Genomic DNA, 18886 nt, shown 5'->3' on the forward strand with positions numbered 1-18886 from the left:
TCGTTCAGGTTTACTTCACGTTTGCCTCTCAGATTTACTGAACTTAGTCACAATTCATCAAACTCATCATTAGGTTACTTTATCAACATATAACAAAATACACCCAAAAACAAAGTACATAGCATAACAACACACCACCCTCAAACCCTCACCACGTGTCTCCATTTTAAAAACTTCCAAGTCCCCTCCGCATCATCCTCTCCAAATCTCTTCTTATCCCACAAATATACAGTATGCAATCTATCTAATATCATTCTCATACACTCTTCAACCGACACATCCTTCTTCTTAAATATATACAAATTCCTAACATCCCACAATACCTCCTTAATTATCGCTAACAACACATATAACATTCTCTCCTTCCTCCCACCTACCACCGCCAGACCAAACATAATCACTTCAAAAGACCACTTTCTTACCCCCATCAATTCTTTGGCCAACGGACCAATTCCCTTCCACACTTCTTGCGCTCTATCACAATTCCAAAACAAATGCATAATACTCTCATTCCCTCCACAACCCTCTCTCGGACATCTCTCACTCCTTCCAATCCCCCGACTCTTCTGTACCTCTCTTACTGGCAATGCACCATGCAAACTCTGCCATACAATCTCTCTCTGTCTATTAGTCATACCATCTGTCTGCAAACTCTTCCACACTTTACTCACATTCTGTCCTCTCACCATATTAATATTACACTGAACTTCCTTCTCCCTAATACACTTCACCATACTCTTCTTCTCCTTTAACACATCCTGTCTCACACCTATCAAACCAAACTTTCTCATGAACACCTCAACAAACCCATACCAACCAGGACTCACCAAAGCATACGGCTTTCTCAGATCTCTCTCCATCCACCCTAATCTGCATAACACACCCCCTCCTAGAAACCTCATCATACATGCAAATTTCCACTGCTCTCCCATACTTCTCCTCACAGCAAACAATAGATTAATCCCCAGATACACTTCAACATTAGGAAAATTCATTCCTCCATTCCTACACTCTTTCATCACATTCTCTCTTCTCACCTTCTCCACTTTCGACCCCCAGAAAAATACAAACAAAATCCTATTCAACTTTCTCAGTGTCATATAACCTGGTGGAAACACCAAAGCCACATACAACAGGATCGGCAATATCACACTCTTGATCACCACAATCTTACCAATCATTGACAACTCTCTCATACTCCAAAAATCCAACTTCCTTTTTATTCTAACACCAACCTCTTCCCAACTTTCTCTTCCATCCAGCCTCTCATCAAATTTAACTCCCAACACCTTAATCGCTCCGTCTACACATTTCACCCCTACATCCTCTACTTCATACATCCTTCCAAAAACCTTATACTCACTCTTATCCCAATTAACTCTAAAACCAGAAGCACCACAAAAATACCCAGCCAACAACTTTGCTCTCTGCAAAGCTCCAACATACTCACAGATCACACAAACATCATCCATATATGCCAACACTTTCAAGTCTCTCCCACCACTCCCAGGAATCCTCACACCTCTCATACACTTATCCCTTCTCAACAACTCCAACAAAGGCTCTATCGCACATATAAAGACCAAGGGTGACAGGGGACACCCCTGTCTCACTCCAGAACACACATTCACTTTCTTACTAACCCAGCCATTAATTAATACTTTACTATACACTCCATCATACAATACTCTAATCATTTTAACAAAACCTTCCGGAAAACCCATTCTATCCAACACTTTAAATAAAAACTCATGTGACAACCTATCAAAAGCTTTCTCAAAATCCAAAGACAACACTCCAACACACTGATCTCTACCCAAGCAATCCCATAATACATCACGCAACAAACCCAAATTCTCACTTATCCTTCTTTTTGGCACACCACATACTTGTTCTTCTCCAATCACCTGATCAATCACATCCCTCATTCTATTCGCCAACACCTTTGCAAGAATTTTATAATCAACATTCAATAACGTAATCGGTCTCCAATTCCTCACATCCTTTCTATCCCCTTTTTTAAAGATCAATACCACCACTCCACTCTTCATACTTTCCTCCAATCTACCATTCTTGCACACAAAATCATAAATCTCCACCAAATCCACTTTAACCGTCTCCCACATTCTAGCATAAAATTCCACCGGCAACCCATCCTCACCTGGTGTCTTATTTCTAGCCATACTTTTAATCACCAACTCCAATTCTTTCACTCCCACACCTTTCACCAGGCTATCTGCCTCCCTGTCATGCACTCTGCTCTCAATCTTCCCAATCACCTCAGACTGCAGACCCATATCACACTCCTTCTCAGCATATAAATCCTTATAAAAATCCTCAACCACACTCAACACTCTTTTACCTTTAACCATCACACCATCCTTATCATACACCTCTATCAACTCCTCTCTTTTACCAGACACCCTTTTAAAGAAAAACCTTGAGCATCTCTCACCCTTCTCCAACTTATTCAACTTAGCCTGATACACAATCTCTCTTCCTCTCTCCAACATCCACTTCTCTACTTCCTTCTTAATCTCTTCAATCTCACTCTCCACACAACCACCACTCTTCCTCCATTTTTTCAAAAAGATCAATCTCTTCTGCAGCCACTCATACCTTCTTCTCTTTCCCGCAGCTCTCTTATACCCCTCTCTTTTAAAGAAAACATGCGTTCTCTCCTTCACCCAACTCCACCACTGCAATACATCCACAAAATCAGCTTTCCTCCTCTTCCAAACCTCATACTTCTTCACATACCTCTCATACACCCCTCCCTCCTCCATCAAACTAACATTCAATTTCCATAAACCCCGCCCACTCAAACATTCCACATTAAACCCCAAATCACATCTTACACACTCATGATCTGAATACAATACCTTCATTTGCATATACTCCCTACCCAACACTCCTTTTGACACAAAACACATATCCAATCTTGAAGCACACTTTCCCCTATCTGAAAAATAAGTCGGACACACATCAACATTACACAATTTAGCCACATCTTGCAACCTCAAATCATTCACCACATTCCTCAACATCCTACCAGATACATCGATCTTACTCCCTTCAATCTCACAATTGAAATCCCCCACACATACCATAGGCTCTCTCCCCGGCAAAAACAACTTTAACTTCTCAAACAACTCCACCCTCTCATTCTTCTTAACAGACGCATACACATTAAATATTCGAACCTTAACTCCACCCACCTCCACCTTAACCATCAAACACCTTCCCTCTTCAATCACTGAATGGCTCTCTACCTTGAACCTCTTATCCTTAAATAACACACCAACCCCATCATTCCTATTTACAGAAGACATAGACCACACAGAATCCCCATATCCCCACTCCCCCTTCCCTACCTCTTCCACCAACCCACACTCTTGTACACAAATAACATCAGCCCCCATACCTGCCAACTCCTGCAAAATTGCAGCCCTCCTAACCCTACTCCTAAACACCCTAACATTAGATGAAATTATTTTAAAAGACATACTACTATCCCCATATGAAAAAAACAAACAAAGGAAAAAACACAACAAAACAATCACCTATATACAAAAGAAAACACCAATCAATGCGATGTTCTACGGGTTAAGGTACCAAGCGGTACTTGTCCATCACCTTCCTGATCCACCTCGGATCTAAATAATGGTTCGAAAGGGTTTCTCGAACTAAACGAAGTCTCCTCACTCCTCTCAGCCCATTCTTTCTTTCTCGCTTTTTTTGGATACCTGTGACACAAATCATCCGCCACTTTCTTCCCTCTATGCCTTCCTGAAGACACAGCACTCTCTGAATCGGTAGTAAAATCTTCAATCACAGGCTCATTCTCCATCTCTTCCTCCAACTCCTTCTGCACCACAGCCACAGTCTTGCTCTCCATAAGCTTAAGTCCAGGTTTTCCCGCCAAAACGGGTTTTCCCTCCAAAATTGGATTTCCCTCCAAAATTGGAGACCCCTCCAAAACTGGAGTCCCCTCCAAAACTGGAGTCCCCTCCATCACAGCACTTGTCTCCATTTTATCTCTCTCTTCCAGGTATCTCTTTCCCTCCTCCTGCTTCCTTTCTACCTCTTTCTGTCTTTCGATCTTCTCCTCCTCCCTCCTTTTTCTCTCTTCCGGGCACTCTCTCATCACATGTCCAGCCTCTCCACATACATGGCATTTTTTTGGCTCAGGACACGCATTGGCCTCATGTCCCTCTTTCTGGCAATTCCTGCACACTCTCACAGCCGCACAATTCTCCTTCACATGCCCAAACATATGGCACTTTCTGCAGAACATGGGCTGCCCAGGGTAGGTAAGATAACCTCTCTGCCCCGCAATAGAAAAACTCGCCGGGGGATGCTGCACTCCGTAAATTCCACTGGCATCTTGCTTCAACTTCACCAAAAACTTATACTCCGCATTAAACACTCCCAATATGCTCTTCTGTGCAATCCCTCCTCTGACAGTCTCACAGTACTGCTTCAAAAAATTTTCCACCAACTTCACATCCATAAACGGGTTGTATACACGGACTAAAAGGGGTTTCTCCTCCAACTCAAACAAAGGCTCAAACGACACATTCTTCATAATGGTATTTTCCACATTCTCACGCAGGCTCTGGTAAAAGGACAGGCACCCATTAATAGTGTAGAAACTCACATCATATATACCTTGCCGCTTACTTTCCTGTAAGCAAAAGACGTCCTTCATCGGTATCCCGGCCATGTCCTCCACCAAACGACGCCCCACAAACGTGATCTTATTCTTCTCCACATCAGAAACCTCCACCTTCACCCGAATAGTGTTCTTAACGAATCCAGCTGCCATCTTCTCTGTCGGTCTGAGACCACAGTATCGCCTCCTGAAAAAACCCTCTGCAAGCAGAGAAACACGCACCCCTGACCCAGACCAAGTTTACACTTGATCTGAGCCAAAAGGCCGAGAAGCGATAACCGTGAAAGGGGCGGGCCCAACAAGGTGCCCTTCATGGGCACTATCACTGCTTGCTGTCAGGGAGGCTGCCAGACAATTTTCCATGCACACTCTGGGCTGGGGGGCAGTCAACCACCAGTACACACAGCAGAACCTAAACCCATACCATTATTGCTAAGCAGCAAGACAGGGGCCCATTGCACTCCCACGGGGCCTTTTTAAATGCAATCCATAACCCGGATTTGCCAGGAACCCTTCTTACTCCTCCTACTTGCATGTGACACTGGGCTTAGGATCTGCATAGGAAACACACACACAAGCACACACCTACCTTTGTTGCCTGCAGATGCCTCCTTGGCTGTCCCCAAACGGTATCAAACCAACACCCACGGGAAGCTGTAAGCATAGAGGACATGCCTGCACCCCATTGGACTTACCTGTGTGGGTTAAACCCGGGTTATTTGACAACCTATGGCGGTGATGGTTCTGCTCAGGCAGAGCAGTGCTGATGCTCCTCATAAAGCTGTCGCTGCTGTGAAGGTTCTAGGTGACATCACAAATCCCTATGGTTACATACACAACAAAGCTGGGTTGTTGTTGTTTACACTCTGCAAGGCCTGTGGAAGTGAGTGACATCATAGCACTGTAGTTCTGAGGGTTCTAGATGGATGCAACAATCTCCTGTTGCTTCTATGAAGGCCATAATAGACGACATCACCAAACAGCTCCATAGTCACATACACAGCAAAGGAGAGATGTTGTTTACACCTAGTGATGTCAGTGGTATTGAGTGACATCACAGCACAGTGCTAAGGCTCCTGGGCCTGGACACAGCAGCGGCTGCAATATCTCAACGGAGAATACGTTTATATATATGTGTGTGTGTGCGCGTATATATATATATATATATATATATATATATATATATATATATTTCTCCGCCGAAATCACTTTTAAACCCATTTCCACCTTTTTTTCCCTTCTCTTCCTCTTACTTTTTTTTCACGTTTTTTTACGTTTTTCTCCTTTTCGCCTCTTTTCTGGGCGTATTATTCTTCTTTTTCTTCTTTTTTTTCGTCTAATGCATACCCCATTAGTGCAGCAATGCTTATTCAATACCGCCAGCAGATGGAGACACTGGGGGATCATTTTCTAAGGATTTATACTGATTTTTCCTGTCTGAATTTGTCGCACAGAAAGTTGCAGGCCAAATATGTGTGACATTTCTGCGACTTTAGCTTCTAGAGCATTTTTACAACATTATACATAGGTGCTGAATACATAAAAAGCGACTGTTCAGCGACAGACAAGTCGCATCGGCTGAAAGTAGGCCAGAATGTCAGTCCATGTTGGAGCAGGTTTAGATACAGTCTAAAGTATAGATCTCAAAGTCTGTGCACAGAATTTAGCAAGGGCCTCGCACCTTCTGATGCATCAGGTAGGTGCACAATAGCATAGCCTAACCCTCTGTACTTTGGTCTATATTGATGCGGGACATAGACAGCCAGCTGATGACCAATCCATTAGTGCAATGGATGGCTGGAAGCATTTGTCTTTGCCTTTGCAATACCACAGAAGCAATGCATGGTCAATGTACAGCAATGACACACCTGTGTGAACAGCCAGGAGACCCCCCCCCCCCCCATGTTATGTTACATAGTTACATAGTTAGCACGGTCGAAAAAAGACATATGTCCATCAAGTTCAACCAGGGAATTAAGGGGTAGGGGTGTGGCGCGATATTGGGGAAGGGATGAGATTTTATATTTCTTCATAAGCATTAATCTTATTTTGTCAATTAGGAACATTCAGCACCCACCCGCTATCAAGGCAGCTGCCTATCATGTCATGCCCTACCTGCACAGGTGTGCTGGCTACTCAAATGATCCAATTAAGGAGGCCATTTAGTCAGCAGCAGCAGAAGTCCTGTGCCTGGACGCTCCAACAGCGGCCAGACACAAGCAGAAGCAGAAGCAGCAGAAGCAGCAGCAGCACCACCTTTTGTTTTTTGGCTGCAGCAGCAGCAAGGCCCACAGGGCTGGCTAGCTGGCTAGCCAGCAAGCAGGTAGCAATGAAAGTAGGAATCTTTCTTTTTAACCCTGTAAGGGGGTGGTGCACTGTACCCGAAGATACTGCCATATCGGGTCAATGCATAGGGCGACGGAAGCAAGCTTCGAAATCGGCCCCCGTTCTCAAAAATCCATTTAATATATGGTCCCCAGATAGGGGACGTATCAGATATTAAACTGATAAGAACAGATACTACACTTGATCTTAGCCAAAAGGCCGAGAAGCGATAACCGTGAAAGGGGCGGGCCCAACAAGGTGCCCTTCATGGGCACTATCACTGCTTGCTGTCAGGGAGGCTGCCAGACAATTTTCCATGCACACTCTGGGCTGGGGGGCAGTCAACCACCAGTACACACAGCAGAACCTAAACCCATACCATTATTGCTAAGCAGCAAGACAGGGGCCCATTGCACTCCCACGGGGCCTTTTTAAATGCAATCCATAACCCGGATTTGCCAGGAACCCTTCTTACTCCTCCTACTTGCATGTGACACTGGGCTTAGGATCTGCATAGGAAACACACACACAAGCACACACCTACCTTTGTTGCCTGCAGATGCCTCCTTGGCTGTCCCCAAACGGTATCAAACCAACACCCACGGGAAGCTGTAAGCATAGAGGACATGCCTGCACCCCATTGGACTTACCTGTGTGGGTTAAACCCGGGTTATTTGACAACCTATGGCGGTGATGGTTCTGCTCAGGCAGAGCAGTGCTGATGCTCCTCATAAAGCTGTCGCTGCTGTGAAGGTTCTAGGTGACATCACAAATCCCTATGGTTACATACACAACAAAGCTGGGTTGTTGTTGTTTACACTCTGCAAGGCCTGTGGAAGTGAGTGACATCATAGCACTGTAGTTCTGAGGGTTCTAGATGGATGCAACAATCTCCTGTTGCTTCTATGAAGGCCATAATAGACCACATCACCAAACAGCTCCATAGTCACATACACAGCAAAGGAGAGATGTTGTTTACACCTAGTGATGTCAGTGGTATTGAGTGACATCACAGCACAGTGCTAAGGCTCCTGGGCCTGGACACAGCAGCGGCTGCAATATCTCAACGGAGAATACGTTTATATATATGTGTGTGTGTGCGCGTATATATATATATATATATATATATATATATATATATATATATATTTCTCCGCCGAAATCACTTTTAAACCCATTTCCACCTTTTTTTCCCTTCTCTTCCTCTTACTTTTTTTTCACGTTTTTTTACGTTTTTCTCCTTTTCGCCTCTTTTCTGGGCGTATTATTCTTCTTTTTCTTCTTTTTTTTCGTCTAATGCATACCCCATCAGTGCAGCAATGCTTATTCAATACCGCCAGCAGATGGAGACACTGGGGGATAATTTTCTAAGGATTTATACAGATTTTTCCTGTCTGAATTTGTCGCACAGAAAGTTGCAGGCCAAATATGTGTGACATTTCTGCGACTTTAGCTTCTAGAGCATTTTTACAACATTATACATAGGTGCTGAATACATAAAAAGCGACTGTTCAGTGACAGACAAGTCGCATCGGCTGAAAGTAGGCAAGAATGTCAGTCCATGTTGGAGCAGGTTTAGATACAGTCTAAAGTATAGATCTCAAAGTCTGTGCACAGAATTTAGCAAGGGCCTCGCACCTTCTGATGCATCAGGTAGGTGCACAATAGCATAGCCTAACCCTCTGTACTTTGGTCTATATTGATGCGGGACATAGACAGCCAGCTGATGACCAATCCATTAGTGCAATGGATGGCTGGAAGCATTTGTCTTTGCCTTTGCAATACCACAGAAGCAATGCATGGTCAATGTACAGCAATGACACACCTGTGTGAACAGCCAGGAGACCCCCCCCCCCCATGTTATGTTACATAGTTACATAGTTAGTACGGTCGAAAAAAGACATATGTCCATCAAGTTCAACCAGGGAATTAAGGGGTAGGGGTGTGGCGCGATATTGGGGAAGGGATGAGATTTTATATTTCTTCATAAGCATTAATCTTATTTTGTCAATTAGGAACATTCAGCACCCACCCGCTATCAAGGCAGCTGCCTATCATGTCATGCCCTACCTGCACAGGTGTGCTGGCTACTCAAATGATCCAATTAAGGAGGCCATTTAGTCAGCAGCAGCAGAAGTCCTGTGCCTGGACGCTCCAACAGCGGCCAGACACAAGCAGAAGCAGAAGCAGCAGAAGCAGCAGCAGCACCACCTTTTGTTTTTTGGCTGCAGCAGCAGCAAGGCCCACAGGGCTGGCTAGCTGGCTAGCCAGCAAGCAGGTAGCAATGAAAGTAGGAATCTTTCTTTTTAACCCTGTAAGGGGGTGGTGCACTGTACCCGAAGATACTGCCATATCGGGTCAATGCATAGGGCGACGGAAGCAAGCTTCGAAATCGGCCCCCGTTCTCAAAAATCCATTTAATATATGGTCCCCAGATAGGGGACGTATCAGATATTAAACTGATAAGAACAGATACTACACTTGATCTTAGCCAAAAGGCCGAGAAGCGATAACCGTGAAAGGGGCGGGCCCAACAAGGTGCCCTTCATGGGCACTATCACTGCTTGCTGTCAGGGAGGCTGCCAGACAATTTTCCATGCACACTCTGGGCTGGGGGGCAGTCAACCACCAGTACACACAGCAGAACCTAAACCCATACCATTATTGCTAAGCAGCAAGACAGGGGCCCATTGCACTCCCACGGGGCCTTTTTAAATGCAATCCATAACCCGGATTTGCCAGGAACCCTTCTTACTCCTCCTACTTGCATGTGACACTGGGCTTAGGATCTGCATAGGAAACACACACACAAGCACACACCTACCTTTGTTGCCTGCAGATGCCTCCTTGGCTGTCCCCAAACGGTATCAAACCAACACCCACGGGAAGCTGTAAGCATAGAGGACATGCCTGCACCCCATTGGACTTACCTGTGTGGGTTAAACCCGGGTTATTTGACAACCTATGGCGGTGATGGTTCTGCTCAGGCAGAGCAGTGCTGATGCTCCTCATAAAGCTGTCGCTGCTGTGAAGGTTCTAGGTGACATCACAAATCCCTATGGTTACATACACAACAAAGCTGGGTTGTTGTTGTTTACACTCTGCAAGGCCTGTGGAAGTGAGTGACATCATAGCACTGTAGTTCTGAGGGTTCTAGATGGATGCAACAATCTCCTGTTGCTTCTATGAAGGCCATAATAGACGACATCACCAAACAGCTCCATAGTCACATACACAGCAAAGGAGAGATGTTGTTTACACCTAGTGATGTCAGTGGTATTGAGTGACATCACAGCACAGTGCTAAGGCTCCTGGGCCTGGACACAGCAGCGGCTGCAATATCTCAACGGAGAATACGTTTATATATATGTGTGTGTGTGCGCGTATATATATATATATATATATATATATATATATATATATATATATTTCTCCGCCGAAATCACTTTTAAACCCATTTCCACCTTTTTTTCCCTTCTCTTCCTCTTACTTTTTTTTCACGTTTTTTTACGTTTTCTCCTTTTCGCCTCTTTTCTGGGCGTATTATTCTTCTTTTTCTTCTTTTTTTTCGTCTAATGCATACCCCATCAGTGCAGCAATGCTTATTCAATACCGCCAGCAGATGGAGACACTGGGGGATAATTTTCTAAGGATTTATACTGATTTTTCCTGTCTGAATTTGTCGCACAGAAAGTTGCAGGCCAAATATGTGTGACATTTCTGCGACTTTAGCTTCTAGAGCATTTTTACAACATTATACATAGGTGCTGAATACATAAAAAGCGACTGTTCAGCGACAGACAAGTCGCATCGGCTGAAAGTAGGCCAGAATGTCAGTCCATGTTGGAGCAGGTTTAGATACAGTCTAAAGTATAGATCTCAAAGTCTGTGCACAGAATTTAGCAAGGGCCTCGCACCTTCTGATGCATCAGGTAGGTGCACAATAGCATAGCCTAACCCTCTGTACTTTGGTCTATATTGATGCGGGACATAGACAGCCAGCTGATGACCAATCCATTAGTGCAATGGATGGCTGGAAGCATTTGTCTTTGCCTTTGCAATACCACAGAAGCAATGCATGGTCAATGTACAGCAATGACACACCTGTGTGAACAGCCAGGAGACCCCCCCCCCCCCATGTTATGTTACATAGTTACATAGTTAGTACGGTCGAAAAAAGACATATGTCCATCAAGTTCAACCAGGGAATTAAGGGGTAGGGGTGTGGCGCGATATTGGGGAAGGGATGAGATTTTATATTTCTTCATAAGCATTAATCTTATTTTGTCAATTAGGAACATTCAGCACCCACCCGCTATCAAGGCAGCTGCCTATCATGTCATGCCCTACCTGCACAGGTGTGCTGGCTACTCAAATGATCCAATTAAGGAGGCCATTTAGTCAGCAGCAGCAGAAGTCCTGTGCCTGGACGCTCCAACAGCGGCCAGACACAAGCAGAAGCAGAAGCAGCAGAAGCAGCAGCAGCACCACCTTTTGTTTTTTGGCTGCAGCAGCAGCAAGGCCCACAGGGCTGGCTAGCTGGCTAGCCAGCAAGCAGGTAGCAATGAAAGTAGGAATCTTTCTTTTTAACCCTGTAAGGGGGTGGTGCACTGTACCCGAAGATACTGCCATATCGGGTCAATGCATAGGGCGACGGAAGCAAGCTTCGAAATCGGCCCCCGTTCTCAAAAATCCATTTAATATATGGTCCCCAGATAGGGGACGTATCAGATATTAAACTGATAAGAACAGATACTACACTTGATCTTAGCCAAAAGGCCGAGAAGCGATAACCGTGAAAGGGGCGGGCCCAACAAGGTGCCCTTCATGGGCACTATCACTGCTTGCTGTCAGGGAGGCTGCCAGACAATTTTCCATGCACACTCTGGGCTGGGGGGCAGTCAACCACCAGTACACACAGCAGAACCTAAACCCATACCATTATTGCTAAGCAGCAAGACAGGGGCCCATTGCACTCCCACGGGGCCTTTTTAAATGCAATCCATAACCCGGATTTGCCAGGAACCCTTCTTACTCCTCCTACTTGCATGTGACACTGGGCTTAGGATCTGCATAGGAAACACACACACAAGCACACACCTACCTTTGTTGCCTGCAGATGCCTCCTTGGCTGTCCCCAAACGGTATCAAACCAACACCCACGGGAAGCTGTAAGCATAGAGGACATGCCTGCACCCCATTGGACTTACCTGTGTGGGTTAAACCCGGGTTATTTGACAACCTATGGCGGTGATGGTTCTGCTCAGGCAGAGCAGTGCTGATGCTCCTCATAAAGCTGTCGCTGCTGTGAAGGTTCTAGGTGACATCACAAATCCCTATGGTTACATACACAACAAAGCTGGGTTGTTGTTGTTTACACTCTGCAAGGCCTGTGGAAGTGAGTGACATCATAGCACTGTAGTTCTGAGGGTTCTAGATGGATGCAACAATCTCCTGTTGCTTCTATGAAGGCCATAATAGACGACATCACCAAACAGCTCCATAGTCACATACACAGCAAAGGAGAGATGTTGTTTACACCTAGTGATGTCAGTGGTATTGAGTGACATCACAGCACAGTGCTAAGGCTCCTGGGCCTGGACACAGCAGCGGCTGCAATATCTCAACGGAGAATACGTTTATATATATGTGTGTGTGTGCGCGTATATATATATATATATATATATATATATATATATATATTTCTCCGCCGAAATCACTTTTAAACCCATTTCCACCTTTTTTTCCCTTCTCTTCCTCTTACTTTTTTTTCACGTTTTTTTACGTTTTCTCCTTTTCGCCTCTTTTCTGGGCGTATTATTCTTCTTTTTCTTCTTTTTTTTCGTCTAATGCATACCCCATCAGTGCAGCAATGCTTATTCAATACCGCCAGCAGATGGAGACACTGGGGGATAATTTTCTAAGGATTTATACTGATTTTTCCTGTCTGAATTTGTCGCACAGAAAGTTGCAGGCCAAATATGTGTGACATTTCTGCGACTTTAGCTTCTAGAGCATTTTTACAACATTATACATAGGTGCTGAATACATAAAAAGCGACTGTTCAGCGACAGACAAGTCGCATCGGCTGAAAGTAGGCCAGAATGTCAGTCCATGTTGGAGCAGGTTTAGATACAGTCTAAAGTATAGATCTCAAAGTCTGTGCACAGAATTTAGCAAGGGCCTCGCACCTTCTGATGCATCAGGTAGGTGCACAATAGCATAGCCTAACCCTCTGTACTTTGGTCTATATTGATGCGGGACATAGACAGCCAGCTGATGACCAATCCATTAGTGCAATGGATGGCTGGAAGCATTTGTCTTTGCCTTTGCAATACCACAGAAGCAATGCATGGTCAATGTACAGCAATGACACACCTGTGTGAACAGCCAGGAGACCCCCCCCCCCCCCCCCATGTTATGTTACATAGTTACATAGTTAGTACGGTCGAAAAAAGACATATGTCCATCAAGTTCAACCAGGGAATTAAGGGGTAGGGGTGTGGCGCGATATTGGGGAAGGGATGAGATTTTATATTTCTTCATAAGCATTAATCTTATTTTGTCAATTAGGAACATTCAGCACCCACCCGCTATCAAGGCAGCTGCCTATCATGTCATGCCCTACCTGCACAGGTGTGCTGGCTACTCAAATGATCCAATTAAAGAGGCCATTTAGTCAGCAGCAGCAGAAGTCCTGTGCCTGGACGCTCCAACAGCGGCCAGACACAAGCAGAAGCAGAAGCAGCAGAAGCAGCAGCAGCACCACCTTTTGTTTTTTGGCTGCGGCAGCAGCAAGGCCCACAGGGCTGGCTAGCTGGCTAGCCAGCAAGCAGGTAGCAATGAAAGTAGGAATCTTTCTTTTTAACCCTGTAAGGGGGTGGTGCACTGTACCCGAAGATACTGCCATATCGGGTCAATGCATAGGGCGACGGAAGCAAGCTTCGAAATCGGCCCCCGTTCTCAAAAATCCATTTAATATATGGTCCCCAGATAGGGGACGTATCAGATATTAAACTGATAAGAACAGATACTACATTTGATCTTAGCCAAAAGGCCGAGAAGCGATAACCGTGAAAGGGGCGGGCCCAACAAGGTGCCCTTCATGGGCACTATCACTGCTTGCTGTCAGGGAGGCTGCCAGACAATTTTCCATGCACACTCTGGGCTGGGGGGCAGTCAACCACCAGTACACACAGCAGAACCTAAACCCATACCATTATTGCTAAGCAGCAAGACAGGGGCCCATTGCACTCCCACGGGGCCTTTTTAAATGCAATCCATAACCCGGATTTGCCAGGAACCCTTCTTACTCCTCCTACTTGCATGTGACACTGGGCTTAGGATCTGCATAGGAAACACACACACAAGCACACACCTACCTTTGTTGCCTGCAGATGCCTCCTTGGCTGTCCCCAAACGGTATCAAACCAACACCCACGGGAAGCTGTAAGCATAGAGGACATGCCTGCACCCCATTGGACTTACCTGTGTGGGTTAAACCCGGGTTATTTGACAACCTATGGCGGTGATGGTTCTGCTCAGGCAGAGCAGTGCTGATGCTCCTCATAAAGCTGTCGCTGCTGTGAAGGTTCTAGGTGACATCACAAATCCCTATGGTTACATACACAACAAAGCTGGGTTGTTGTTGTTTACACTCTGCAAGGCCTGTGGAAGTGAGTGACATCATAGCACTGTAGTTCTGAGGGTTCTAGATGGATGCAACAATCTCCTGTTGCTTCTATGAAGGCCATAATAGACGACATCACCAAACAGCTCCATAGTCACATACACAGCAAAGGAGAGATGTTGTTTACACCTAGTGATGTCAGTGGTATTGAGTGACATCACAGCACAGTGCTAAGGCTCCTGGGCCTGGACACAGCAGCGGCTGCAATATCTCAACGGAGAATACGTTTATATATATGTGTGTGTGTGCGCGTATATATATATATATATATATATATTTCTCCGCCGAAATCACTTTTAAACCCATTTCCACCTTTTTTTCCCTTCTCTTCCTCTTACTTTTTTTTCACGTTTTTTTTACGTTTTTCTCCTTTTCGCCTCTTTTCTGGGCGTATTATTCTTCTTTTTCTTCTTTTTTTTCGTCTAATGCATACCCCATCAGTGCAGCAATGCTTATTCAATACCGCCAGCAGATGGAGACACTGGGGGATAATTTTCTAAGGATTTATACTGATTTTTCCTGTCTGAATTTGTCGCACAGAAAGTTGCAGGCCAAATATGTGTGACATTTCTGCGACTTTAGCTTCTAGAGCATTTTTACAACATTATACATAGGTGCTGAATACATAAAAAGCGACTGTTCAGCGACAGACAAGTCGCATCGGCTGAAAGTAGGCCAGAATGTCAGTCCATGTTGGAGCAGGTTTAGATACAGTCTAAAGTATAGATCTCAAAGTCTGTGCACAGAATTTAGCAAGGGCCTCGCACCTTCTGATGCATCAGGTAGGTGCACAATAGCATAGCCTAACCCTCTGTACTTTGGTCTATATTGATGCGGGACATAGACAGCCAGCTGATGACCAATCCATTAGTGCAATGGATGGCTGGAAGCATTTGTCTTTGCCTTTGCAATACCACAGAAGCAATGCATGGTCAATGTACAGCAATGACACACCTGTGTGAACAGCCAGGAGACCCCCCCCCATGTTATGTTACATAGTTACATAGTTAGTACGGTCGAAAAAAGACATATGTCCATCAAGTTCAACCAGGGAATTAAGGGGTAGGGGTGTGGCGCGATATTGGGGAAGGGATGAGATTTTATATTTCTTCATAAGCATTAATCTTATTTTGTCAATTAGGAACATTCAGCACCCACCCGCTATCAAGGCAGCTGCCTATCATGTCATGCCCTACCTGCACAGGTGTGCTGGCTACTCAAATGATCCAATTAAGGAGGCCATTTAGTCAGCAGCAGCAGAAGTCCTGTGCCTGGACGCTCCAACAGCGGCCAGACACAAGCAGAAGCAGAAGCAGCAGAAGCACCACCTTTTGTTTTTTGGCTGCAGCAGCAGCAAGGCCCACAGGGCTGGCTAGCTGGCTAGCCAGCAAGCAGGTAGCAATGAAAGTAGGAATCTTTCTTTTTAACCCTGTAAGGGGGTGGTGCACTGTACCCGAAGATACTGCCATATCGGGTCAATGCATAGGGCGACGGAAGCAAGCTTCGAAATCGGCCCCCGTTCTCAAAAATCCATTTAATATATGGTCCCCAGATAGGGGACGTATCAGATATTAAACTGATAAGAACAGATTTTTAAGTTTCCCTCAGAACTAAATCATAGTTCTAAGATCTCATATGAACTAGATTTTTGTGCTCATCATCAGGTAACTTTTTTTTTTTTTTTTTTATTTCCAGAATAAAACAAATTAAAACAACAAAACAACTAACAAGAATAACTCAAATAAACCTTAATCCAAAATGAAACCCTTTCTCCATGCGAAAACTGCCAAATAATCAATTAAACCGAATTGAAGAGCTCCACTCTTCAAAGCTTCTTTGACAGGGACTGCCAACCATGGTGACACTTGGTAGGTCGCCATGAAGCGCCTTACATCAGGCTTCATGGACTGCATTATTTTTCCCCTCACAGTTTCAAGCCGGGTATTCACTTTTATTTTAAATTTCACTAGGTCTTGAACAAATATTTCTGTTTCTTCCTTTGGGGCTTGGTCTAGCACCTCACCCAAATATCCAGAAAAATACTCACTGAGAATTATTTTCTTTAATTCCTCTGTGTGCTCCCCTTCAGAAGCCTCACTTACGCTTTCTTCTTCCATTTCTTTTCCTGTGTCCAACTTTTCTTTGCTCTTGCCAGAAACTTTTTTGGCCTCTGGAACTATATTCTCTTCTTTTGTCTTCCTCTTCAATTTCACCCCAACTTCCATAGCCTCAGATTTTTCCGGGCAGTCTTTAAAGAAATGCCCAGTCTTTTTACAGGCCCTGCAGGTCTTACTTTGGCCACACTCAGAAAAGACATGACCTTCCTTTAGACATTTGGTACATATTATCTTTCCACAACTTTCATGCCCGTATTGTTTGCAGTTTTTGCAGAAAGTTCCCATCTCTGGGAAAAATAAATCCCCTGTGTCCTTCCCTATTTTAAACCGAGCTGGTGGGAGCAACAATCTTCCGGGCGCCCCCGCATCCTCTTTCAGTCTGCACAAGAACTTCCATTTTCCTGTCCAAAGCTGGTGTTGGTTAAGGACTTTACCTCTTTCCTCTACTTCCACACAAAATTCCTGCAAAAAGAGCTTGATGTCACTTTCTTTCGTGTATGGCGAGTACATCTTAACTGTGAACAGCTTGGTATTGTCCACGAAGTGCTCAACCAATTTTATGCCTTCCATCTTTGGATGATTCCGGGTTTTCTCCAAGGTTTCCAAAAATTTTCTGTAGAAAGACTTGCTGTTGAAAGTAACATCATAGACTCCCTTTCGAGGGTAATCCATGACTGTCAAGATCTCCATTCTTGGCACTTGGAACAGACCAAACAAGATCTCCACGATTAAGAAGTCCAGATTCTTTTCTCCTCTGGCTTGCTCCTCCACGATAAATCGAACAGCATTTTTGACCCGAGCATATTCAGGTATATCCGCCATGTCTGTTCAGCTGCCGAGATCTTCTTCCGTCCTCTGTTTGCAACCAGGCGACCCAGTGGCTGCCTGGTGATCACTTCTCGTTTACTGGGGAGTAAGCCGTAACCCCAAAAGCAGCAAGGGGGTGAAGCTCCACCAAATAGGTAGAGCGATCCCCCAAGGCCAAGGCACGGGTACCCCAGGAACCTTCCAGCCAGACCAAGTGAGCAGATACTACACTTGATCTTAGCCAAAAGGCCGAGAAGCGATAACCGTGGAAGGGGCGGGCCCAACAAGTTGCCCTTCATGGGCACTATCACTGCTTGCTGTCAGGGAGGCTGCCAGACAATTTTCCATGCACACTCTGGGCTGGGGGGCAGTCAACCACCAGTACACACAGCAGAACCTAAACCCATACCATTATTGCTAAGCAGCAAGACAGGGGCCCATTGCACTCCCACGGGGCCTTTTTAAATGCAATCCATAACCCGGATTTGCCAGGAACCCTTCTTACTCCTCCTACTTGCATGTGACACTGGGCTTAGGATCTGCATAGGAAACACACACACAAGCACACACCTACCTTTGTTGCCTGCAGATGCCTCCTTGGCTGTCCCCAAACGGTATCAAACCAACACCCACGGGAAGCTGTAAGCATAGAGGACATGCCTGCACCCCATTGGACTTACCTGTGTGGGTTAAACCCGGGTTATTTGACAACCTATGGCGGTGATGGTTCTGCTCAGGCAGAGCAGTGCTGATGCTCCTCATAAAGCTGTCGCTGCTGTGAAGGTTCTAGGTGACATCACAAATCCCTATGGTTACATACACAACAAAGCTGGGTTGTTGTTGTTTACACTCTGCAAGGCCTGTGGAAGTGAGTGACATCATAGCACTGTAGTTCTGAGGGTTCTAGATGGATGCAACAATCTCCTGTTGCTTCTATGAAGGCCATAATAGACGACATCACCAAACAGCTCCATAGTCACATACACAGCAAAGGAGAGATGTTGTTTACACCTAGTGATGTCAGTGGTATTGAGTGACATCACAGCACAGTGCTAAGGCTCCTGGGCCTGGACACAGCAGCGGCTGCAATATCTCAACGGAGAATACGTTTATATATATGTGTGTGTGTGCGCGTATATATATATATATATATATATATATATATATATATATATATATATATCTCCGCCGAAATCACTTTTAAACCCATTTCCACCTTTTTTTCCCTTCTCTTCCTCTTACTTTTTTTTCACGTTTTTTTACGTTTTTCTC

The 18886-nt window shown here is 45.0% G+C and overlaps 5 non-coding genes and 1 pseudogene across 5 annotated transcripts; all 6 read right to left on the reverse strand.

The window, feature by feature from the left end:
• Nucleotides 1–7040: 7040 nt before the first annotated feature.
• Nucleotides 7041–7231, reverse strand: LOC130332985 (U2 spliceosomal RNA). Its single transcript, XR_008875371.1, has one exon. It is a non-coding gene; the product is annotated as a U2 spliceosomal RNA (small nuclear RNA).
• A 2089-nt stretch (nt 7232–9320) lies between these two features.
• On the reverse strand, nt 9321–9511 carry LOC130332987 (U2 spliceosomal RNA). Its single transcript, XR_008875372.1, has one exon. It is a non-coding gene; the product is annotated as a U2 spliceosomal RNA (small nuclear RNA).
• A 2089-nt stretch (nt 9512–11600) lies between these two features.
• On the reverse strand, nt 11601–11791 carry LOC130332988 (U2 spliceosomal RNA). Its single transcript, XR_008875373.1, has one exon. It is a non-coding gene; the product is annotated as a U2 spliceosomal RNA (small nuclear RNA).
• Nucleotides 11792–13878: 2087 nt separating this feature from the next.
• Nucleotides 13879–14069, reverse strand: LOC130333017 (U2 spliceosomal RNA). Its single transcript, XR_008875401.1, has one exon. It is a non-coding gene; the product is annotated as a U2 spliceosomal RNA (small nuclear RNA).
• Nucleotides 14070–16127: 2058 nt separating this feature from the next.
• On the reverse strand, nt 16128–16320 carry LOC130333031 (U2 spliceosomal RNA). Its single transcript, XR_008875410.1, has one exon. It is a non-coding gene; the product is annotated as a U2 spliceosomal RNA (small nuclear RNA).
• Nucleotides 16321–17722: 1402 nt separating this feature from the next.
• Nucleotides 17723–17875, reverse strand: LOC130333050 (U2 spliceosomal RNA; annotated as a pseudogene).
• Between the last annotated feature and the right edge of the window lie 1011 nt (nt 17876–18886).

Source organism: Hyla sarda, unplaced genomic scaffold (genome assembly GCF_029499605.1).
Source record: "Hyla sarda isolate aHylSar1 unplaced genomic scaffold, aHylSar1.hap1 scaffold_398, whole genome shotgun sequence".
NCBI lineage: Eukaryota > Metazoa > Chordata > Amphibia > Anura > Hylidae > Hyla > Hyla sarda.